Source organism: Anopheles coustani, chromosome 2, assembly GCF_943734705.1.
Source record: "Anopheles coustani chromosome 2, idAnoCousDA_361_x.2, whole genome shotgun sequence".
Lineage (NCBI taxonomy): Eukaryota > Metazoa > Arthropoda > Insecta > Diptera > Culicidae > Anopheles > Anopheles coustani.
The window spans coordinates 11,443,703-11,469,062 of NC_071289.1; positions in this window are offsets into that span (position 1 = coordinate 11,443,703).

Here is a 25,360-nt window from a genome sequence, read left to right on the forward strand (position 1 = left end):
GATATATCTTAAATATTCTTCTTTACCACGATACTCTTTTTCGGCAGCTTGTACTTATTATTTACATTTCATCACCCCAAAACGGTTAAGCAATCCTTCCAATTATTCCAACAAGAGCTTCTAACGGCGTAACCAACAATCGGTTCATTGAAACCGAGTCGTCAAAGTCAGATCCGGTTCGATAAAATCCATCGGAAGTAAGTTACCACTCGACCTGCTGCTGATTTCAATTACCTGCCTTTACAGACCGTTTCCGAGGCTCGTGGTGCCGCGTTGGAGCCGGCAACCGAATCGTTGCGTATCTACGACCATCAACTGACCGATTGTTCAGCCAAGAGCCCCGACCAGGGAGTATCCTAACGAGACGTTTCTTATCCTGCTGTGTGCACCGAAGGACTCGTCGAAGATTCTCCCACCGACCAGCGGTTCCCGATGCAGAAAGGGTGATAGTGCAACCCTTTTACGAAGCTCATCGATACATCCACCGTCGAAGGGTTCCCACCTGGCAAAGCAGATGGCAGCGGTCGAACGATAGAATCAAAGCATTTCGATTTGATTTCGAGAAATTGCATCCACCCTCCTCCGGTTGGCTGAAGATGCCCTCCAACATTCCCACAAACGTTCGACGGGCGATTTTCACATGCGGCTAAATCTCGAATCCTTTTCCCGCCGCGCGCGTCAACCCACCCTTCTGCGGAGAGGCGAAGGGCAGCGAGTTTGTGGTGAGAAAATCGAAAACATTCTGATTATAATAAACATTCTTGACCGGTCTTATCAAACCACTGAGGCGTGGGTAAAGCTTTCATTCCTTCCGATATCTTATCAGGCGTTTCGGTACTTCGGAGCGTCGTGGTGCGCTTCCCTTCTTTCTCTCTATCTCTCTCCCCCCATGCGAGTGCTAGTGCAGATGATGACCACGCCGCTGCCACTGCTGCTCAGAAGTTTATCCATTTGATTTAGCCTCCACGTGATGGCAGCGGGCTTTGTGGAAGCACACAACAATGCACACACTCCGATCCTTTTCGTGCACATGAACGACCGAACAACATCGAGACTCCCGTTGGGAAGGACGGAGTGAAAAGAATCCTTCCACCCCACCTTCCGAGGAACGGAGGAAGGTTTGGAAATGCGGGATAATAATCTCTTTGGAAGCATCTTTCCGAAATCGAGAGCACGAGTGAAGAAGATATTCTGCTCGTAATGAACCAATCTTTTCCAGAAGTCAATTTTCTCCGATCGACTCCTTTTTTGCTGTTTCCCCACCCCTTTTTACCCCATCCAGCCGTAGTGAGCTACCCGGCATATTTCTTTCATCAGCGTTTCATCGACCGCATACATACATGGCACCAGAGATCTTTGCTAAAAAGCGGTGCTTTCATCCATGCATGGATATGATGATTTTTCCTGCCGCTGCTGCTATCGATAGGTTTTGGCCGTCGTTTTTCCCAGCTCCCTTTCCCGAGCAGCCAAAATCAAACGCTTGCCGGCGATGGGAAAGGGGAAATAATAAACTTTTATTCATTTGCAGGATTTGAATTTTACCTACTGCCGGGCAAACCCTGAACGGAAACATCAGCACCACAGGCAGGTGTAACCATCCGTGGGGTGAGGGGAGGGAGTAGGGAGTAAACTAAGATTCGTTCCAAACCAGGCTGGGTTGGGGAAATGAGGAAGTAAAACCGAACGATGCTAACCAAGTGTGCAGGGAACTGGTTAAGTAGATGGGTTATTAATTAAACGATTCGCATGTTTCGGTAGCTCCAGCTGAAGCTTGTTCATGAACGCTTCAAAAAACGAATGATGGTATTGAAAACTAACTATTTATGTAAGCATATCCGTGTTTTTGTTACTTCCTATTACCTACTCTTAAAGCTCATATAATAATGTCCAACTATTTTGTTATTATCATCAGTTTTGGGGTATGTATTTTCGTAAATCTTTTCATTTGATCTTATTCGCAACGTTTCCCCGGAACAAATCCGGAAGTTAATGGCTGTAAAAACATAGACTTCTTTTAGACTGTGGAACAAACACATCAGTTCATGCCACAAACAGAGCCAAAAGAATGAGCTGATTATGTTGGGCGTTATCTCGAACGCTTATTCAAGACTTCCCCTTCTGACTCCACAAAGGCTCGTGTGTGAGGTTTTTTATTTACATGTGTCCAGTTCATCATCCGATAGAGCTCTGCAAGCGATACAATTAGCACACTTGTGCATGTTCTATGCAAAGTTAGATTGACATTAAAAATAGTCAAAGCCAGGTATGATAAACATGAAGTACGCTATTATTTTAAAATTGATATTTAAATTTGGAAAAAATATTGAACCATAGCAGATGATAAACTATGAATCAGACTAACATAATGTGTTTATAAAATCCAGTAAAAAATAATAAAAATGAATTCAAATGCCAGGGAAGAACTAATCATTGACGAAAACAAGTAATTTGAAAAAAACATTGACAGTCAAATCCCCAAACAAAAACGATAAAAAAAAACAAGAAAAATATCAATCATATTAAAAAATATTCATTCTCACAACTTTTTTGAAATACAATGGAAATAAAAGTTCTTGAAACTGATGAAAATGTGAATCTCAAAACTTTTACATTCCCAAAAAAATGTTCATCTTCAAGATTGATTACTCCGATCTATAATACATCAACTGAAAAGCATCAGCAACGTTTCTTAATAGAGTTTTAATAGTATTTAAGTCGATCAAGTTGCAAAACACTCTTCCGTTTAATATTCAAATACAAAATCAATTCGATGCATGGTCGAAAATGTTTCGCCTGTCGTCGATTAATTTTTCATGCACTCAGTCTCTTCCCTATTCATGGAATAAAATCCGTACATTAAGCAGCAGCGAAAACGAAAACTAATCTTTACCGAAATTTGCTCTGAAACGGAAGGGATAAAAACGTCGCCTAGTGGTGCCACCGGAGGATCATCATCATGCAAAATCAATCTAGCGAATTTATCGCCGAACGCGACAAAACCACCCGTGTGGGTTTGGCCAGACAGTAGCCGCATACAAATGGACCTGCCGCGCTATGAATAATTGAACGTCAAATCAACGATCCGATCGGCATCTGGATGACGCTTGCGATGGCCTAAGAAAGAAGTCGCGCGAAAACCAACCACCCACCGAAATCGCCGATCCGGAGAGCAATAGTCAAATGTTTGACACATCTGCATACATCGCCACGGACACGTGCTCCCGGCCCGGGGCACTCAGGACGGGAGTCGTAAGGCGTTTTCCCGTGTATTTGTTTTTCTAACGGGCCGTGCCCGGGGAATCAGCACTCGCCGGTGCCGAAAACACCGAAACCGTGTGATGTTTTACTAATGCACCGAGTACTTTAGCGGACCGCGCCGACCCCGCCGACACCATTAGGTGTCACCTTTGTCGTGGCCACCGGCGGCCACCAACCATCAGCAACCGCACAAATGGCCAACGTCAATGGCATTATTTCGGGTGATTCCGAAACGGGAGGAAGCGAACCCCACCGAACGAAACGAACCCTTGCTGGGCGGGGGGTTGGTGTCGTAAAAATACATAAAGGAACCAGCACGGTGGACGCTCTTGCCGACGAACATCTGTAAGACGATTTGCAGAGCGACACTCTGACGACGGTGTCCCCGAGCGGGGATGAGTATGTCGAAGTTTCCTACCTTATTGAAGGCCCGTCCCGGGTCGTTTCTGGCGCGAAGCGGGCGATATACTGCCACTTCAATAAGTAAAGCGTAGAATTTGGATTAAAATGGCTGAAGGTGAAGTGGAAATCCCCATTCACGAGGGGGGGAAAGCAAAAAACAAAACAATGGAAGGGATCCTCTTTACTCGTCGTACTTTACTTTTTTGAGAACACAGGAAGGTGGCAGGAAGATTTAGCAAGAACACAATGTTTGCTGATCTAAAACAAAACAATAACGGAATGGAACCGAGGAGGCGCTTAGAGCCACAAACACACACACACACACACACGAAACGTCCCGCAACATTCCGCGATCGGGCGGGCGAATGTGAAAAGTTTGCAATTTTCCCTCAGCCGGCATGTATAATAAACGGAGCGATGGGCCCCGAGTACACTCCGGCATTGCTCCTTTTTTCCTTCCTCACCACACACTGATGAAGCCCGTACGTGCCCCGGCACACATGCACATCCGCGCCAGCCGAGTTTACTTTGTATGGAAATTTTTAAGCGAAGTGAAATGAAGAAAGATACTTTCACCCGGCGAATATGTTAATTCCTTGCCCCGGCCTCCGGTCGGTCGGATTTTCCAACGGGCAAACTCACGACGGTTGATGTCGGCGATGTGACTGCTTGACTTGCCCGAACGAAAGGTGTCGCAGCGGAGGAAAACTCTCGGTGAACTGTTCGATATCCGCGCGCACCTGGGCGTGAAATGGTAAATGGTATGCAAAACGTGGCATGTGCGAACCGCGCGCCAACGACCGACCGCAGAGTGGCACTAATTTCGCTCCGTTCCATCATCGTCCTCGCCCCAGTCCCCGCTTGTCATACCCCGAAGGGTCCTGTAGAGACTGACAACTTTTCTTCAAACGGCTTCTATGCGTTTGCGAATATGTTGCCGGTGGAGAAAACTTTCCTTTTGTGCCAACGAGATCGCATAAAGTTAAGAGGATTTACCATTTTTCTTTAAAGTAGTCTTTCCGGCGCAAACATGAAAACGAAAAAGGAAAAGAAAGGACGAAAAACATTATAACAAAAAAATATAACAATATGCCTCCAAATCGTTCGGTGGCTTGGAAAAGCTAATTACATCGAAATTTAGCAAATCTGAACAAACCGTCCGGAATCGATTACTGATGAAGCTAATCGAAACGATTCTGATTGTCAACGTAAAATACTGTTCTAATTGCATATATCGTTGCCGCTCGACAAATATAAAAAACAAGGTTCTTTTTTAAATGGGTTTTTTCACAAAATAAAAAGCAAACCTCCAACCGATACGGCAGTTCCCAACGAATTCCAATTTTACGAAGCATAACATTGCAATTGATATAATTTTTCACAATTAGCAACTAATTGAATATTTAGTTCAACGTCACCCTCGTCGCGCAGGCGGACGATGTTTGGAAGCCACAGATACGGGCTCGCACGAGAGGACGCCTTCAACCAAGGCACCCAAATGAACACACACACACTCCACCCCATACACGCGCTCGGTGCAGTAAAAAAGTTTGAAAAGGCGAGAAAATTGAAATACAAAAGCAAACCCACTTCCGGATGCGACTTTCGGTTCCTTGCCGTGGCCTGCGATTCGTTCTCCGGAGGAAAACGGGCAGCATTCCCAACAACGCCGTACACGGTAAAGCGACAACGATCATTTCTCCCCAAATTGTCGTAATGACCGAGAATTGTAATTTTTGTATTTTCTCGCCCGCCTTCCCGAGGGCCGTATCGGTTCGTATGCTGCACCTTAGCGGGCTGCTTTCGGGGAACGACAAATCGACGGCTGGGAAAGCGCCTGTAATGTCCCACCGTTCAGTAGACATCGACCAAAAAACAGCTACCATCGTTCCCTCCACCCGCACATCATTACACCCCGAAAGGCGTTCGAATGCAGTACCGGGCTGTATTATTAAAATTCTAATTTCCCCAGCAAGATACCGCTGGGCAAAATATTTTGTGACAATAATTAAAGTCTTCAGCCAATTACGAAGCGAGTTTATTTTTATATTTCGCCCTACGCCACCGGCCGGATCCGATCGAACGGTTGAAAGTCCAGGTTGCATCTCGACGTTCCGGGCATTTGGTCATTTGACTGTTGATTCCATTCGACTCACTTCCATTGCGAATGACAATTACGTTGGAGAGGAACGGAAATGCTGATCCGATTACCGGTTGTTTAATTTCGCCTTCTTTTTCCTCCTCCACTATTGCAAATGGACAAATCTCAAGAAAGCGTGATGGCACAAATTGAAACTAGTTTACCATACTTTAAATGGCCACCGGGATGGTAATTGCATGCCTCGAATTTGTACTTTCAACTGGTGCTAAACGCTCGAACAACTGACAATACAATTTAATTGAAATTGTTTCTTAAATTCATAGGACGATTTGGAAAACACGTTTAAAAATTGAAAACATTCTATTTGTTTCTTTGTGTTTTCGTACCACAAATCATTTGGTTCATTCAGTTCCTAATTTTCGATCAAAACGATTTCCCGTGTTGCTTGAAATTTCATCTCCGCAATAATATTCATTTCTTTTTAAAATTGTAATTAGTGATTCCCATGCGTTTAAAATATACTGAATCGATTAAAATATGAAGAGTATAATTGAAACGAGTTTCATAAAGTATCTTTTGTTTTCTTCACAAAGGTTCCAAAAGATAATTTAGATTATAAATAAATAGTGATTGCCATGCGTTTTTTTTACAGGACTGAATCGATTGAAATAAAGAAAGTATAACTGTTAACTCATTGAGAGGGTAGAAGTAATTGCAATAAAATATATGTTGTTTCTCCCCAACGGTTCCAAAAAGTTTAGAATGACAGAGCTGTCACGAAGTTTTCTCTTTCTCAAAACTGCAGAAATATTAATCTATCTACCGATTGGTTAAACTCTCTAACGTAACGGTTCACGAAACCAATGTGTCTGTAACTCGTTCTGGCAGAGAATGCTTACTGCTACCAACGGCACTAGCCTGATCCTGATTTTCGTTCTGCATTCGGTGTCAATAAAGTAAAATAATCGGAAAATCTATGGGAATCCTTGCTGCGGCATTTCTTCCTCCCACCGCCACGCCACGTAACATTCTGCAGCAGTAGATTAGTGGAAACGTCGGCTTTCCACTACACTACAGTAGATTGGTTTCGAGTGTGTGCCGTCACGGGTCCGAGAAGATTCGTCCGGGGTGCCAAACTCATCGAATGTCCCGAAACTTGTGACGGTAACTGTGGGGAGGAGTGGAGGGGTCGGAGAAAGATTTCGTCGATATTCCGACAAACCGGTGGGATGGGAAAACTCCCACCTTCCTCGCCCAGAGCCGGAAACGGCATCGACACACCACGTCGACGTGTTTTCCCCGCCAAGAAGCGCACCGCTTTTCCGCCGTGATGCGATCAGCTCACCCGTAAGCATTATTTTTCCATCAGTGAACTGTAATAAAGACAAAATCGTGACTTTCATTTTCAATCTTCCTAATCATAAGAATTATACACATAAACACGCACCGAGCCACACTTGCAAGCCGGTGCGAGGAAAACTGTCCCGTGGAACTTAAACTAGACCCGAGAGGCGGAAGAAGCGCCTGAATGCGACACCGCATCGAATTGTGGAAAATGTGCACGCATCTCGGAAAACTCAATCCAATTGCGGTGACTTCGTCTCGGGCTCGTGGATCGGCGAGAGGCGTGATTGTGATCACGTGAGAGTGTCACACGACGTTCGGGAAGAAATATGATTTCAATTAACGACTTCGACGGCCGGATACCAATCAGTGGATTTCCGAAGAGTTTCCCCCTCTGGCCTCCCGCTCCCGGAGCATCAGATCGGGCTGGTAATGCTGATAAATGAGCAATGATAGTTGGCCATAATTTACTCGCCAACAAAGGCCTCAAAGGCCGCATCGAGTCTGGCTGGGTGAAGAAGAAAATGGAAAAGTCAACGGTGTCAGTAAAATTTTCTCAATAGCAAAAAAAAAAAACAAATTGAACCGTGGTAATCTGAGCACCCAAAATAAGAAGAAACATAACATATAAAACCGAGTCCGTAAAACAAATCTTGTTACGGGTGCAATCAGGCATGCTTCTGCCAACGCGTTGGCCAAATTCGAATTTATGCACTCGTGTGCACTCCGAGACCGGGAACCCTTTGATGGCTCGCATGCACCCGGAATAAATCCCACCGGAGCACGATCGTAATTCACTCGAGATCAATTAAAAATTTCCTCCTCGAAACTTGCACCGGTTTTAATAAGCTGATGGAAGTACGAAAAACGGGAAACAGAACCAAATAAAATACACGATGCCACACGAGCAATCCTGATGAGCGAAGGTCCTCTCGTGCCAAGGACCGTCACGGGAGGAACGGGGATTTGGAGGTTGAGGCAAGGAAACGAATCTGAAATCTGAAAAGTGCATATAAATTAATAATAAATTAAATTTACTTTTTTGAAGTGCGCAAAGTTGCAGCACCGGCAACAACAACCAACGGGCCGCAGTCTGAATGGCATCCGCAGTTTCCACTCCGGTGGCTGAGGAAATGAGAGTCACGTTTTTGTGACTCAATCTTTCCTACCCCGCCGCCGATGCCGTACTTCCCGAAACCCCCGTTCGCGTGTCGGGACGAAACGAGAATTTATCCAACTTATTTTTGCCGCCATTCCACCGGAACGCGTCCCCCTGTGCGGGAAATGGGTTTCCAATGAGAAACGCACTTTTTCTACGTTGATTGACACAAAAACCAAACACGTTTTCTCCCTTGTAACGATCTAGCCCCAACCCCCAACCCCACACCACCTTCCCCGTCGTCTCCCGGTCAGGATTTCGCAGTCCAAAACATTCCGAACGCCAAAAGGGTTTCAATTTGCAGATTAAAATATAACAAAATAACATAAATCCCACCCATTTTCAAACTCCACCAGCGAGATCGGGCCGGGAAAACCCCACGGCTCGGGAAAACCGGCCAGCCATTTTCAGCACGCTTTCAGGGGCGTTCTGGGGTGTTGCTGCTTGAGCCGCCGCTTTCCATTCGCATTCGGCTGTTGTGGGAGGTATTTAGAGTGCCAGCGAACGTTTTGCGTTTGCGTCCTAGGCGGGTTTCCCTTCCTTCCTCACTACCACTTTCTTCCCACTCCCCCAAAGGCCCCCCCCAATGGAAGGGTTCACTAATTTTCGGGGACCATCATCACGGTCATGTTTTCGTCACGGACTCAAAAAACCATCCACTCTTGATCCTGACGCGGGCTATAGATGGAGGCATTAACACATAAACAACTCTTGCTTTCCGTTGTTTCCATCCCGTGGCCCAGGGTTGCTCGGTGGCCTCCGTTCACCCCCGGTTCACCCCGGAACGGAACCAATGGGAGAGATTCTGACTTTTGCGTCAACGAGCAAAATCATCAGTTCGGCCCCGGAGAAAGGGCCCCGGGACTTAGCACCTTCTCTGCAGCGCAAACGTCCGATCCACCAGCCCGAAGACAGCCACGGGGGCACAAGTGTTGAGAGGTGAAGTTTAAATTATTTTATCCCAAGTTTCCTTCATTTACAGCAAAATTCAATTACTTCAACTGTGAAAACACTGTGCACAATTGTACAACCATGTCCGGAACGATGGCGGCGCTGGTGCTAGGTAGGGAATTATTTTACCAGCAACGGGATGAAAGTGGAGGCAGGTGGACTGGCGATGGACGAACACGCGGAGGGTTTGGGATGGCGTGAGTGAGTGAGCCAGAGAGTGAATGAGTTTTTCGGTAGTCTGCTTTTTGCAGGCGAAATGACTTTTATGAAATATGATGATGAGTTTGTATCGCATTTTCTTTTGGCCGCGGCCGGGTTGAAGCCTTAGTCACTGGGCATGTCTGGTAGCGGTAGAGCCACTGCTGCACGTCTTTGCCTGACTCCTTCTTTTATGTCCGACACCGAAGAACAACGCAAACAACAAGCCGAACAAAAAAAAAATTCGTTCGTTTCGTGAACATTCATCTGGCAAGTGCTTCTGGTTGGCTTCTCCGTTGGTGCAGCATTTTAATTTCATTTATGCACTTTCTTAACGCCAGCAACGGCTTCCGGCGAACCCGGCGAAGGCAGCGCACAAAGACCTAATGGAGGCGCCTGGTTGTTTATGAAATAGAGGTCTTCTGTAACAGAAACCATGGCTGGTGAACGGCGTAAGAGTGTGGGGCTGTATAGGAAACGATTGATGCGAGCATAAGCAGGAGAATGTCTGCAGATAAATGTAAACAAAATTATGTTGAACTTACAATGTAAATTATTTTCAACATTTAAGCAAACAAACGAAACGGGTGGAAAATATATAGAGTAATGAAGGTTACAGGAATGTTACATTTTATTTAGTTTAACAGACATTAAACGACTCTGTTATTTACGCTCACTAAAATCAAAATTTATAATGAAAAGCGACGTGTTGCCTTGATTAAACACAGTTATATTTATGTACCTATCATACTAGAAACAGAACTTTCACAACATTTACCATGTATCCCACTTTTCACACAATTTACCTCTCAAGTAAGTGCTGAATAATTCCCTCCACAGTGTTCCGTTCGAGAGGCCACTAACGGCGAAGGGGACCACTAGCCACAAAGTACATTTCAATGTATTTTTACTCCCGTCCGAAACTATCATCATAATCATCATAAAGATGGCGACCATGGCCATGGAGCAAACCAGCTGCTGCATAACACATATCACGCGTCACATTCTACAACTCACGTAGGCATGAAACAACTTCGAGACACATCTTGTCACCCGCTCCGGCGAGCTTCCGAGCAAAAACGTTCCGAACATCAGACAGCCTCACGTGCCAACAAACAAGAGCCCAAGGACCAAATCGTCCCCCGAGAGGGGGAGTTTCCACCGGCAAACCACCTTCACCAGCATCTCGGTCACGGGACGAACGGGAGGGGATGGTTCCATCGTGGTGGATGACGGTGCTCTAAACATTACCACCATCCCGCGGAAGGGAAGCCGGTGTAATGGGGAAGAGCGGCTTGCGGGGATCTAAATGATGCTTTCGGGAGCGTATTGTAATTCAGCCGAGAGCTACCCGATGGAAAATGTGACACCGTTCGAAATGTAAAACTCCCCTGAATCGCACGTTATGTACACAAATAAAGGTTGTAAAAATGAAATTTACAAGAGCCGAGTGTAAAAGAGGACAGGACCACCCATCGAGGGGGTGGAGCGGGCGCTTGGGGAAGGGCGGGAAAGGGCAAACCGAGAGCTGACACGTGGTGGTCGAGGTGAATGAAATCTTCGTTCGATACACCGAAGGGATCGGTGGCGTCGGTATCGACGATAAACATATTTTGCCCCCCCAGTGAAGGTGACACGCGGTGGAGGGTGGGGTGGAGGTTTTGCACTTCATCCTGACGGAAAGGGTGATTTTCCGAAAAAAGGGGTTGGAAGTCAATTTAAACTCATACAAGTGCCGTTTGAGCCAGTTGGAAGAAAAGAAACTCCTGCACGCCCTTCGACGGTGGAGCGGTGGAAGCGGATGACCGGGGTGGTTAGTCGGCTGCCTGAACTCCTTCCCTTACCCCCTCCCTTCACCCCTGTTTTCCTTTGACGGGGCCATTGTTTCCAGCGGCCGGTAGATAGCGAAACGAAAGGAAAATTATGAGTAGTTTGGGAAGCGCATATTCACACGGTGCTGCCCGAAATCCTCACGTGGTGACAAATTTTGAGCTTAAGACGCCTTCCATGCTATCGCCGGGCGCTTGAGTGCGGCTTGGGGATCACGCTGGGTCGTTGGATTACTGTTTCTTATTCCTTGGTTTTTGCAGAAAAGTATTGCACGAGGCAGAAGTTTACTTAAAACAGTATTTCTTGTATTAGAACGAACTAAATCATCAAATAGAAACACTCGTAAGATAAGGAAAATGTTCCTATCTAAACGGTATTCGTTTATTATGAAGTAATTTAGTCAAATTTAAAACAAAAATACAAACAACACTTTAGTCTTGAAAACAGATCTTGAAAAGATTTTATCAAAAAAGATGAAATCGAATAAGCAAAGGGTAAAAATATAAAGACTACATGCATCCTTTTTCCTTTAAAACAACTGTAAGAAATTTATGGAATTTTCATTTATAAATAATAAATAAGCGAATTATTTTCTCACCAGCATGTCACTTGATGAAGCAATCTAAGAACTCCAACAGTATTTCTAGATTCAAACACTTAAAGTTGTCTAATCCTGAAGCTTCTTGCGTTATGTGTCTTTCACACGAAAGGCATTCGTATGTTTCGAGTTTGTCACCATTTCACCCCTTTTCTCAAACGGGACGAAGAAAAACAATCACAACCCTGGTGCTTGGGAGGATTGCTTGGATGAAGATTTTTCCCCGATGCTTCTGGCTCGATCCTTCTATCTGGCCTGCCGAGATCGGACACGTTGCTTCACCGATTCGCACGCCGGCAAAACAAAAATACCTCAAATGAATATTTAAACAGTTCGCCTCATCGGTGCACATCTGTACACTTTGCGTACGTTGCGTGTTGTTGTTGTCGTCGCCGAACCTAGAAGACGTAGCGTAGGAAGTAAAAACCTTGCGGACCGGAGGCATTTTCGATTCATAGATTCATGAAAACTGAGCCGAAGCCGAAAGTGCCGCACCGTACCTCGGAGTGCCGGCGGTAAAGAAAATCAAATCCAACTCAAAAAGACTTCAAACCGGCGGGTTGGGAGGGTGTGGAGCGGCACGGAGGCAAATCCTCACCGGGTGGGGTCTGGAGTTTTGCGTGCTCGTTCCACCGAGGCGCATGTATCTTCTCACGATGGCGTCCGCTCGACCGCTGACAATCGGAAGAGTCCTTCCGTTCCGGGCGAACCAGGGACACTACAACGGTAGGGAAACGAGAAACCACCCCCATCCCCCGGCCGCCAGCCAGCGCCAGCAACAATGGCAACAATCATAATCACTAATTTATTGCCTGGAAAGGGAAGCGCGCCCCCGTACCTATCGGGTGCGGGCATTTTGCGCCCGGGCTTTTCGCCGAGGATTGAGCCCGAAATGTATGCTAAAAGATCCATTAGAGGACAATTTACGACACTATCGAGAAGGAAAGTGTGACTCGTGGTCGTGGTGGGCTGCTGCCGTGTGCCCGGCGCGTTTGATCTGGCACCTCGAGCGTCAGTAAACATGCGGAGTAAGGACAGCCGGGTCCGGCTCCGGAGATCCACAAGAGCAGTTTTTGTAGCTCCCGAGCCTACTACTCCACCGTCTGCCACCTTCCGGCCATTCAGTGTGGACCCCTGGGAAACGGAGGGTCGAGGAGTGTGTGTGTGTGTGGGTGGGTGAGAATGGAAAGTGGAAAAAATATCACCCGCCTTTAGCCAGTCCTTCTTCGGGCGCTTATTGAACCTGCCGAGCCTTGAGCCAACACGACACGGCAGTATCAAACGGAATTCATAATTAAATCTAAAATTGAAATTTTCCCTGCCCTGCGGGACGGGGGCGAGGGGTCGGTCTTCGGGGGGGCATTAGGTGTCCTTTAAGGCAACAGTGATATAACGAAGGTCCATCTGCCCTCCGGGTGTGCCCTCCGCGCCCAATGCCGATCCGTTCTAGGGAGGAAGGAACCGAACCCCTGGTTCACTCATTTATTTTCTTCGCTCGAAGAACTCACTCGAAAGCTTTCCCTCGGCTACTTATTCGATAAAAGACGAGCCTTTGGAGAGCCCAAAGTGGAGTTTGTTGATTAGTATTAGCCACTGCGAGGCAACTCTTCGGCCCGAACGGTGCGAACTACAATCTTGCGTAACATTTTTCAATTATTGATAAATCTGGGATAAACTTCGGTGGAATTTTCCCAACCAACCGAGGGAACTGAAGAGTCCGATGTTATGTACTGCTTGACTTGAAGCTTGTAGAAAAACGCTCCATTTCCCCCAGTTTTCTTCGCATCCCTCGGTGATATTTGCATGCAGTTTGTTTCGTTTCCATCCCTCCTCCATTGGGTTCCATATATTTCCCAAAACGACTGGGTGGGATTCGGTTTTTTCTTTTCGTTTGCTGCCTTTCATTAAATTACCTTCCGCCCCCGCCTCTCCCCCCCTGAGGGTGTCGGTAATTCGCCTTTTGACGGCCCGCACACCGCACTCATTGAAGCTGCCAGCTTCAAAACCGACGCCTCCGATCGCCAATCACGCGTCAGGTGTGAGAGGGTGTGGGAAATAATAATAATGTTCCGCTGGCCGGTGGATTAAAAAGTGAACAGTGCAAGCGAGTAGTAGCAGCGAGCCTTTCGGCGTACCCTCCTGCTTGGCGGGTGGAAAACTTCACCGAACCGAAGCCAGTAATCGGCCAAAACCCGTGGAAAGGTAGTTAGTGTGGCTATGAATTATTAAATGAAAATCAGGCACCTTTTTCCCCGACGTTTGCCAAAAAACCCGACAATCTTTCGGCGGACCACTCTCGCCCCCTCGGTTCCACCGGCCAACCGAGCACCGAGTCGCAACTACTTACGTACACGTACATCTCGGATCAGGGCCGAAACAAATCCCGGTGCCTTCGGTGGTTGCTCGAGGGAGGAAAATGAATGCCACCAAACCCGCCCCGAAAACCGAAACGGACAGGCAAAACAAAAGGCATTTGCAGGCATAAAATATGAAAATCCCAAGGTGAAAGCATCAACAAAACATCATGATATCGTGGAATTATAAAATCTGATTAAAAATGCATGGAACGACTTCAAACAGCGCCAGTTCGGCAAGCAAATGATACAGGATTGGATACCGGGCTTGGGAACCGGGGAAACCCTGCCCGATGCTCCAGTTAAAGCTGTAGATAGGTGAGAGGTAAGCAACTTTCTACTCACGCAACTCGAGTTATGGAAATAGAGGAAAAATCGTACATGAGAACTTTCAATACCAAATAGGTATGGAGTGGTTTATAAGAATTCAATATGAACTAAAATAATTTGATTAAAAGAATTTAGCTATTATGAAACATTCTAAACAGAAAGTTCCTTCAGTCAAATACAGTAAATATACGTTACAAATGATTTCACGGTCCAAAGAATCGGATCTTTTTCAGTAAAAAAACACACACTGGCAAAAAGTGGTAAAAAAACCATCTACCCTTTCTCTTCTTATCTTCCTTCAATCTTCCTCAAAACCCGTCATCGGCAGCCATTGCAAGCCGCGTGGCACGGAATGAATATTTAAGACGTTGCGCTAATCTCCGCATATCTTGCCGGTGCGCGACAAAAGGTGGATCTATTTTAAGCATAATTACAAACAAAAACACACGGAAGATTTGCTTTCTGCAAAACGGAAAACCCCGAAACGCATGACCTGACTTTCAAATCATTTTCGGTATCTCGGCAGTGCCTTTCTACCTTTCCTCGTTTTATGTCCTTGTGTTGCTGGTTTTTTTTTGTTTGCTTCTCGGTTCTCGGCGCACGAATTTTCACCAGTGTGACGGTGGATCCGGGCGGCTGCGTTTTCCACTAAATTCACCTCAGTCGGATCCGATAGACGATTTTAAGAATTTTCCACCGCGAATTGCCGTTGGGAGGGTGATAAAAGCCCCGTGCGGGGGAGAACTCATGCCAAAGATCTCCCAAAGCGGAGGGGAAAGGAGGAGATGCTTTTCACCGCATACACAACATAACACACGGCTAGGCTAAAACGCGAAGGCGAGGAAAAAAGATGATCCTTTCGGGAAGGCGTTTCGGTTGAAATGAAAGCATCAACAGCAAAAAAGAGGAAAAGAAAGCAGCAACACACCCCAACCAACAATAACACCAACACCACAAACCTCTTGCGCGGGTACATGGGGATGGGGGAAAGGAAAACTTTCGAACCGTTCTATCGCAGCTCACTAAACCTTTCTACTTTACGACAGGTTCGTGAAACGGTGAATCTCTTTCCGGGAAATTTTTGATTCGTTCTTCCATCGCGATCCGGCCGGGAATGGTTGCGAACCGGAACGCTACGGATGGCCCATCGAGTGGAAGGAGGGGAGAAGGGGTCCGGCATTTCGGGAGCGGTGGGAGGTCTAATTAAACCCAAACTTAGTTAGACGGTGTTCGCAGGGTGCCAAAAATGGCGGCCCCTTCTTCCGAACCCCGACGGGAGACTGATAGGCTTCGAGTTCGAGGCTGGAAAACTCGCACCGAGCGGCCACCGAATCGCAGCGTGCGACGACGCCGGAATATATGATCGCGATAATAAAACGCAAAACGTAAATAATGCCGCACCGGAATCCTTTAAGCCACCGCTTGAAATCACTGCATTCGCGCCATCGGCAAGCGTTGATTCCATCGTCAACGGTGGAACCCATCACTATCATATCGAAGCGAAAAGGCTCGGCCTAACTCCATCCAGCGTCAGGCATCAAAACGGTGCCGTTGTAGACAGTATCGGTCCCGTGAACCTAGGCCTGGGCACGTTCGAGCTCTCGCCGGTCGCTGGTATGATCCAAAATTTACATTTGACAATAACTTATCATTGATACACAAAATTGCATTTGATTTCGTTCCTTTCCCGATTCCGTCCGAATTGTGGGCGCCGGCCAAGGGCGACTCGAGCCCGGAAAACCACCGCCATTTGCCGGAAAACCCACCGATGGATGTGGCAACGCCAAACGTTGATCCAATGAAGGGTGCTAAATCCACTTGCACTGCATACGGATTTCAATATTTATGGACCGGACCGAGCTGTGACCACTCCTGGAATCCTTGCAAGAGCTCATACACACGCACGCGGACTCGTCGGTCCACGGAACATCAACATCATCATCATCGCTGCTCCCTCGGACCGGAATGGTGCAGCGTTGTGCAGGATTTGTAGGATTTAGATGGGTTCGAAGTTTCACACTTGCACTATTCATGCGTGTTTGCGCACCGGACGATTTCAAAATCAAATTTTCAAATACCGGTTAATTTGGCGTACAATGTAAATCATTCCTGGAAGGAAGGGGACAGCGGGTGGATACGGTCGGTTGGAAGAGTTCGTAAGCAAGCGGGCCGAATGTCGTGCAGGTTTAAGCCGTAGTTTAACTAAATTATTACGTTCATTTTCGAACCTGGAAAGGGATTAGTTTCGTTAGCGAGCAACGAAACAGATGATTCAAACAATAAATGCTGTTTGGATGTTGTGTTATGTTTCTGATGCGCTTCAAATCAAATAATGTTACATGAAAAACTACATCAATAATCAACCATGTTCGCAACTTTTTCAATACGAGTTTTCACTTTAAAATTTATTATTTAGAAGCATGTTTCTTTTGCAGTTGAAACAACATAACTTCGAAGTTTTGTATTGCATTATAAATAAAATATCCACAAGAATTATGTTTTACCTTTTGTTCACAGTCAAATGAAGATAATACACGATTAGACGTAAAGAATCAATTAATTTCGAAGTCAAAACATATAAAGCAACAACAAAACAAAACCTTCCAGAAAACTTCACAAACTGAACTCATGAAACTGGGAGAGACTAAGAGTAAAATACTATTAGACAGCCTCAGAAGCCCTGTTCGTTTGTGCCGGTATGTTACTTCAGTATTTGGCTAGTATATTTTCTGTTTGTGGGGAAATTCTTTTTTTTCTTTTTTTGTGAAGAATCCCTTTCAGTTACATCAACAGTCAATTTTCACCACATTCGTGTTCCATAGTTTTGATTTTGGTTTCATTTCATTTGATTTTCGCAACTAAATTTCCTCCAAACGATATGTCAAAGCTAGGAAAAAACTATAAAGTACCGAAGTTTTATGGTGCAACACATTGAACCCTTTTCCGGTCGGTGGGCCGTCCCATTGGGGAAAGGAAAATCACCGTAGTCCCAAAAATCAATCCATATCAATCCGACACGAGCGTGCCAACCCTAACCTCACCGAGGGAAAGCCGATGTAATCTCTCCCGTGATGTTGCTTTTGGGCATAAAAAAGGTGTGACTCCACACGACAACTTTCCCGGCTTTCCATTCGGCACTCTTAAACATTCACCGTCAGTTGTCGGCATTGCGTTACTCTCGGGGGACGGCATGATTTGAAGAGCTACGTGTTTTTTTTTGCCCACTCTTCGGCCCAAACGAACCCGGAACGATGATGATGAGGACATAAATTTGACTCCGACATAGACTTCACTTTCGTCCTTCGTCCTTCCCTCTTCATAAATGTCAACTCACTTCGGAGCTCACATCGGAGCCCGAAACGTGCGAAGACACTTCGAAACCAATGTGTCAAAGAGTTTCCGGTCAAATCTCCCTCTTGTTTGTGCGATCCGTTGCCAATCCTTACGGACATCTGCCAGCACTACGTCTTAGTGGTTGCGGGAGTCTGGGGGGAAATGTGAAATATTTATGGACCGAAAGGAAAGCATGAGCCACCCCCCTTTCCTTGCTGAAAGGGAGTAAACTTTGATCCCAAAACCATCACCATTCGGTCGATTCGTGTTTTTTTCTTCTACTTTCATTTTTATTTTCTCCCACAAAACGCAATGCCAACGGATTGGCTGGACACACAACGGATGAAATAAAAACCGCAACCCTTCACGCCGATCGAAAACTTGATGAAATGGCAAATCTTCTACGGCTTATTGCACCGAGCACGTTTCATCTCTTACTCGGGCGGTCGAGATGATTTATTTGGATGCTGACTCAAGGATTCTTCTAGCAGCAAGGGAACAGTGAGTCAGATTTGTTTTTGTTTTGCCCAGCATCACTCAGCTGATAGACCCGTTTATCAATCGTACGTTGGGGGAGGGATACGTTTTCTTTTATTATCCTTCATCCGTTTTACAAGTTTGTTAAACAACAGTCAACGCGTACGTTTACTACCTTACACCGGTTCATTGATTTGTTACCATCCCGGGCATGAAAAACATGCCCAAGAATTAATAAACAAGATAAATCTCAATGCCATGTTTACAGAGCATGCATACAAATGCGTCGTAATGTGTGCACTTCGGAATCCAAGGCGACCGATTCGAGCACCTCTGAGGGCAACATTGCAGAAAATCAGCGCATATCTTCGGCTGTACCGATTTATTCGACCGAACGCTTAGTTATGTTTTAATTCTACACCACTATTCCTCCAACTCCAATGATCCTCCCCTCTCTAACACCAAACTGGATCGTGAAGAAGAAAGCACTGCGGCTTCTGCACTCTGTACAGCATCTATCAAGCAAAACCGGTAAAACATAGCGCAAACATTAGGAGCGATCTTTCGATCTCTAGTTGCAAACATCCACCGAACACACATCCACACACACATACAATCATACTCGGACCCCAACTAGGACGGGTGAAGAATGTGAAATAAATAAATAAAATAAACAGCCAGCCCTACAGGTATTTTATCATTTCCAGCTTAATTTATAACAAATATATGTAAATTGGCGCACGAAACACGCTGAAGGCAGGCTTATGGGCGGAGTGCAGAGAGTGCCGCTTCGCTTCGGCGGTCGGTTGAAGAATCGCACGAAACCCCGTCGATGGAGCCGGCCCCGAACAGAAATACCAATATTTATTATCTAGTGCGAGCGAGCATAAATCTTTGCGATGCAAGGTTTTGCGTAGCATTGCAGCAACATGTACTTGGGAGATAATGTTTCCAGCGCGCAGCCCGGAGAAAGGAGTGGAAATGTGAATCTTGAGCAAGAAGATTGAAATGCACTGCATTCGTTATAACAACTACAAAATATTGGCATCGTTTTGATACATCCTTGCCATTTTGGGAAATTGATTCTTTGAAATTCAATTGAACTGATTTTCATCAATTCACATTATTTCAATCATCTTCTTTGTCAACCAAGTTCAAATCAAAACAACAACTAATTTGACCTTTCTGCTATGGAAATCGTTGGAAACTTTACAAAAATACATCAGCTAAATGCATAATACAAACATAAAAAATAAATCCAAATACATATCCGAAAAAAACATAATGCAATCAGCTGACAGCGGTTAAATTGTTGGATCTATTACTAACCACTCGGTGACACTTTAGAGGGCGTATTTTTATTCTTCCCATTAATTCTCTTAATCGATAGCCACACACTAATGTAGTCGCATATACTCTCATCTAGTCACCGAAGGGGTATCGGCTAAGCGATCGAATGCATAAACTCTCATAATGTCACAAGTTCCCGGCGTGGAAAAGGTAATGAACTTCAACCGCCAACGATGGCGCGGGAGGAGGGGGAGGGCGAAAATGCGCCCCGGGCTCTGGTCACCAATCAGAGTGACCCGCCAGGATCAAGAGGGCCCCCGGAAAAAACCGCACCCCGGGAGCAATACACCATTACTTCTGATATCGTACATCTTTCAGGGATAAATATTTTGTCCATGTCCAATATCAATAAAGTCTCATTTTCAGTCCGAAAATCTTGGCGTTAGATTGGAAAAAATGGAATCGAATCTAACGGGTCATCTCGCTCAAATCCCGACCATTTATATTACGACTTCGACGACTTTCGTCGGCATCGGCGGGAAAAACTATGGCTCAAAACCCACCTTTCGGCGGCCGGCAGGTGGGCAGGTGGGCTGGGGGGAGAGTGGGGGGAAAACGCGCACGGTGGAAGAAACTAGAACCGGAGGAAAGTGTCGTGCCTTTGGACCTTCAGTTCGGGATAGTTCCTTTGGGGGCAGCCACGCTCGAAGCGGACACGAATTCGATTGCAGTACACGTGGCTCCCGTTACTTCGGCTGGCGGCCCATATTGGTTGCCTATCTACAATCTAACCGGTCAGGTTGCCAAAAATGGGAATGCCCGAAGAAAGGGCATAAGAAGAAAAAAGAAAAGGAAACACGGATACCCTTCCCACCTTTCTCCACAATGGAGACGCTCAATGATGACCATCGAGACGAGGCAGAAAAATAAACCCCACCGCCACCCGCCCGGAGAGCCCCGTTCCCATTTCCAATCACTTTCGCCAACCTTCCTCCCCCCCCCCCCCCTCTCCGCTTGATGGCCTTTCCACCTCTACTCTCAATCTGCCTGGTCAGCGACACCAGCCCCAACACGGTGTATCGAAGAAGTGAGGAAAAGCCATACTGGACCTGGACCTAATTTATGAATACAACATGTCGATATCCTTTTGGCAGTGGCTTTTCGTTTGGGGTTTCGTGTTCCTCCTGAAGTGAAAGTTATGCCCTCCACTTGGGGCTTTGTGTGGCACCTTCGGGTAGCGAAAGAAATGAAGCTGGCAACGGTCACAATTTCCAATCGTCTCTTGCTTTGCGGCAGTTTACTTAGCGAAGAACTTATGACGACAGTTTTTAATTCACATTCATACAATTTAGTGAACATAGAACCAAACTCATGGTCCCATTTTCCGTGCTAGATGTGATGTGGTATTGGTGAAGTTTTGGACTTTGGAGGGTAGATTAAACAAAACTCGAGCTATTCAAACTAAATTCGGTAGAGTGTTTAATAACATAAAGTATATTAAGAAGGTCGAATACCCGAAAATCGAATCCAAAGTAGAAGTAGAGAAAGCTTCTATAAGACATGGTCGCTTTACACCCCCTCAAAGAACAGTTTCTTATCAGACGGAACGTAACATTTACGGACAATCATGAGCGCCGACCGCTATCGACGAGCCGTTGATCGACAGCGACAGCCCAATCGCGCCCGGCAGTCACTTCGGTGGACCATTTCAATAAATTTAAACTGCCGAATTGAAGTCATTAGTTAGGCATCCTTTCAAACTTATGACAGCGCACGACTATATTTTATCGATATTTCGATAATTAAATTGATATACGACACTAATTAAGACGGGAGGTTAATTTATAAAGGCTATTTTCGAGCGTCCGGACCGCCATCGCATCAAATCGCGCCGGACGCCGACACGGTTCTCTTCCACGTGCGGCCCGTTTTCCAGATGGTCGGGTAAAGGGGTTCGCCAGAACGGTTTCCGATGGTGGCCGCCCGCATAGTACGTGCTAAATTTCGGAAGGAGTCGTCAGTTCTACTTCGCTGCATAAAACGGTGATTTCGTAGATATTTGAAACCGATAGAAACCCCGACCGTGCCGTGCCGGGTCGCAGCATCGATACGTCACCATAAGAGTTCGCAGTGCGATCCGGGGCGCCGTCCGGTTTCGGGCCTGCTTCCGTTGGCTGGAGGGGGTTGTAAAAATGTGAACTATTTGGCCTGAGGCCATTTTTATGACCGCTTCAACGACGACACCGGTGCGTCAAGCTTTGGCTTTTCGTCGATGGTAGCCCAACCTCAATGATAGCCAGTACAATTCTTCAGTTAGTTCAGTCCGGAACAGCTTTTGGCAACCTGGGGGGTACACGAGAATATGGTTGGCGTTGGCGCATTCTCTATCTCTAATGTTGATCCACTGCTCTGCACTCGACTTGCGATTATTCGTTCCTATCAGCAAACGATTAGGGTAACTGCTCCCTTAAGAAATATATTTATGCTCGTCCGAGGCACATTTGGTGAGTCCTTCTGGATGGAGCACTGTCGCATAGTTGGCCCGTGTCAACCGCAGAAGCGGCTGATGGGAACCTTAGATGGAGTTCACTATCATTTATGGAGGACTCGACCCTAGCGTCATATCAGCCAGGAAACGATCATACTTATCTGCACGCTTCATACCAACCAAATTTCAACCATGATAGGCTGAGAAGATTTCGGCGTCGCCTACAGAATTGTATAATTACCAGCAGTTGCATCTGCACAAAATTTCTATTTAGTTTACACTAGTTGTTTCGTGCCAAAGGCCCAAGGTAACAGTGGCCCTAGGATGTGTTGTCTTCAACATATTCCAAATCCATTCGCTTTTTGTTAATGTTTGGTGCTAATTATCACCAGTACAACGCAACATCGTTCGCCAGTGGGATACAACGATAAAGGATTTTAATAATTGGAAACGAGGTGTAGGTTAAAATATAATTGCACCAAACGACCGAAGCTAGATGCGCTACTAAGGTGCCTTTAAGCATAATTTTAGAATTAGCAATTATGAGCGCAATGTAGTTTTAAAAGTTTTCTAATAGAACATTTTCAAAGTATTTGAAACACATTTCATTTAAAAAGGACTACTTTATAATAATGCTGTTAATACTGCTTTATAATAATGTTTACCTTGAGTATATACTGACAAACGCATAAACTCTCAGCGAAGAAAAATCGGTTCAATATGGTTTATTTTATTTTTCATATTAAATTAGCTTCTTAAACAATTTCTTAAAAAGCTAAAGCTAAAATATTTAGTAATTCCTTTGACAATAATGTCAACATAGCACATGAATGAAATGAATATAAACGAATTGAAGCGATTTGAACCCTTCTCACTTTTCCAAAACATCGAAAAACGGAACAAATAACTAATTGCTCAAGTTTTAAAGACAAACACCATTGCAATAATGGATTGAGAAAAGAAAGACTGCAGGAGGGGGGTTACAGACAGTGAAAACTCATTCAGCTGTAACTAAGTCCACTTCCAGCAGAAACCATCTGAATGCATCCTTCATAATTTTTTGATTTAAAACCTACCCTGCCGTCTCGTTAGAGTCTAATTATTCTGAAATTGATCACATGGAATCTTCTCCGTTCTTCCGTTTGATCTCATGCTTGCTTACTACGGCGTGCACCATACAAGAACACTTACTGAACACTTTATTGGTCTTTCTCATTGGATACATCTTTCCTAGTAGCTTTCGACCGTAAATACCTGATGCAGCCTGATCTATGATGTATGCATGCGACGGGAGTGGGCAGTAGCAGCTCCACAACGAGTAGGTCACGTACGGAGAGAAAGGATTGCATTATACATGGATCCTTGGTTGGTCCAGCACACCCAAAAATACACACAAACCCACACACACACAGTAATGGTGGTCGTCCGGTTGCCCGAGCGAGCATGAAATTTTATTTATAAACTGTATTAAACGTTAAACAACGTCTGAAGGAGTAAATATTGTCCGAAAGAATTGAGTCCGAACATTGCGAAACGATTGCCCTTCGCAGGTATTCGAAGGCTTGCAAAGGCAAGGAGGGGGGAATTTTTCCCGGGCGGCAGTGGTAAACCAACTCGGTACTTGTCTTCCAACTGCCTTGCCAGCCCGGTGTTCCGTTGTTGTAAGAAGCTGGCTCCGGTTGTGCGTAGTTTGTGATTGTTTAGTTGCGGCTGCAGGACGTTGTGGAGTCGGTTTTTCGCAAGACGTTTCCGCCACGGAGCGTTACGATGCAAACCTCAGCACGGAAAGTTAGCCCGACCCAGCTGGAAAACTTTATGCATCGAGATTAAAATGTTAGCTTTGGGGATCTTGATTTCTTGACTGCCCTACCACAATCAAATGTTCCGGAAAATGGTCGTCGGGCAAGAGGAGGCAGTAGGTTAAGGAAAAAGGGATCAGTCTTAGACAATGTTGGATGCAATTTGACGACTGTTGAAGATCTTTCAGATGGTCCATGCATGCATGTGTTGTAAGGATAAGTTTGCTCTTTTGTTGTTTTGTTGTTCAGCTTCTAAAACCTGTTTAAAATTAAGTAAAATTAAACTAAAATTCATTAATGATGCTGACAGTTTTGTTCTAACCACTTCAAACAAAATAAAGAAAACTATTGGAAATATATACGTTTGACAGTGGATCGCTTCCCTATTGGTGAAACAAACGGTTGACAAAACTTAATAATCCCCAACGTGATTACACTTTCCTTGTTTACGATCGATTCAAAGAGAGCCGAACAACTCTTCGGTGGAAAAAAAATCATGCTTTTGTTTCTTGCGATACATGTTCGGCTGCATTTGCATATTTATATTCAAATAGGTCGTTATCCTCCCGAACAACAATCCCCCTAATCATCATCCCTCGCTGGGGGGGCAAAAAGGGTGGATCGCTTCTGCCGTCGGTTGCCGGGTTTTAAAACAACTGTTCTAAGCAAGTAAGCCGATCAGAGCTAACATACGTCTCGCCCCACGACAATGAGCCCGATAATTGACTTTAAGCAACATTAACCACACACAAACGCACCGAGGGAGAGAGATAAAGTGGGTGGAAAGTGGGCAAAGCTCCACATGGAACACACATGCACCCGAAGGGGGCAAGGAGCTGTTAGAGACCACCACACTTCACACCGCATGGAAAGTTGATTTTAACCATTCACCGGAACAGAACCCCACCGCAACCTATGAACACCTCCCCACCCACCATCGAGGACCACCACGTGATCGTGCTTCTTAGCATTTTGGCAAGCGTTTGGTGCCGCTTTTCACCCGAACGGCTGCTAATCCGATGCTACTTAACATCGGAAAATTAAAACCTCCGCCTCTGTTTACATATTTACCATTTACATTCTAGACGCTGGCGCACAAAAGCTTTCCCGTTTGCTGGCTGCGTTCCCAAAACGCGGTACGGATGGTATTAAAACTTACCTGTATTCGAAAATATGGCTCTGGTGAAGGTGAATTTGGCGTTAGGTTTTAACATTCCCGTGCGCCCACCACAGGCTTGTAATGATGCTACGGCTGGGTGAGTTTTAAATTGTGTTTTCCTTTGTGTGTGTTTCGGGAAAGATAGAAAACAAAAAAAAAGATTATGCTCATTCAGGAGGATCACTTTAAATCGATCGCCTCTGTCAGCGGAAAAACGATTAGATTAGCTTCTGTTATCCAACATTAGATAGTTTGCGAACTGAGTAAACTTTCATAAACATAGCTTACT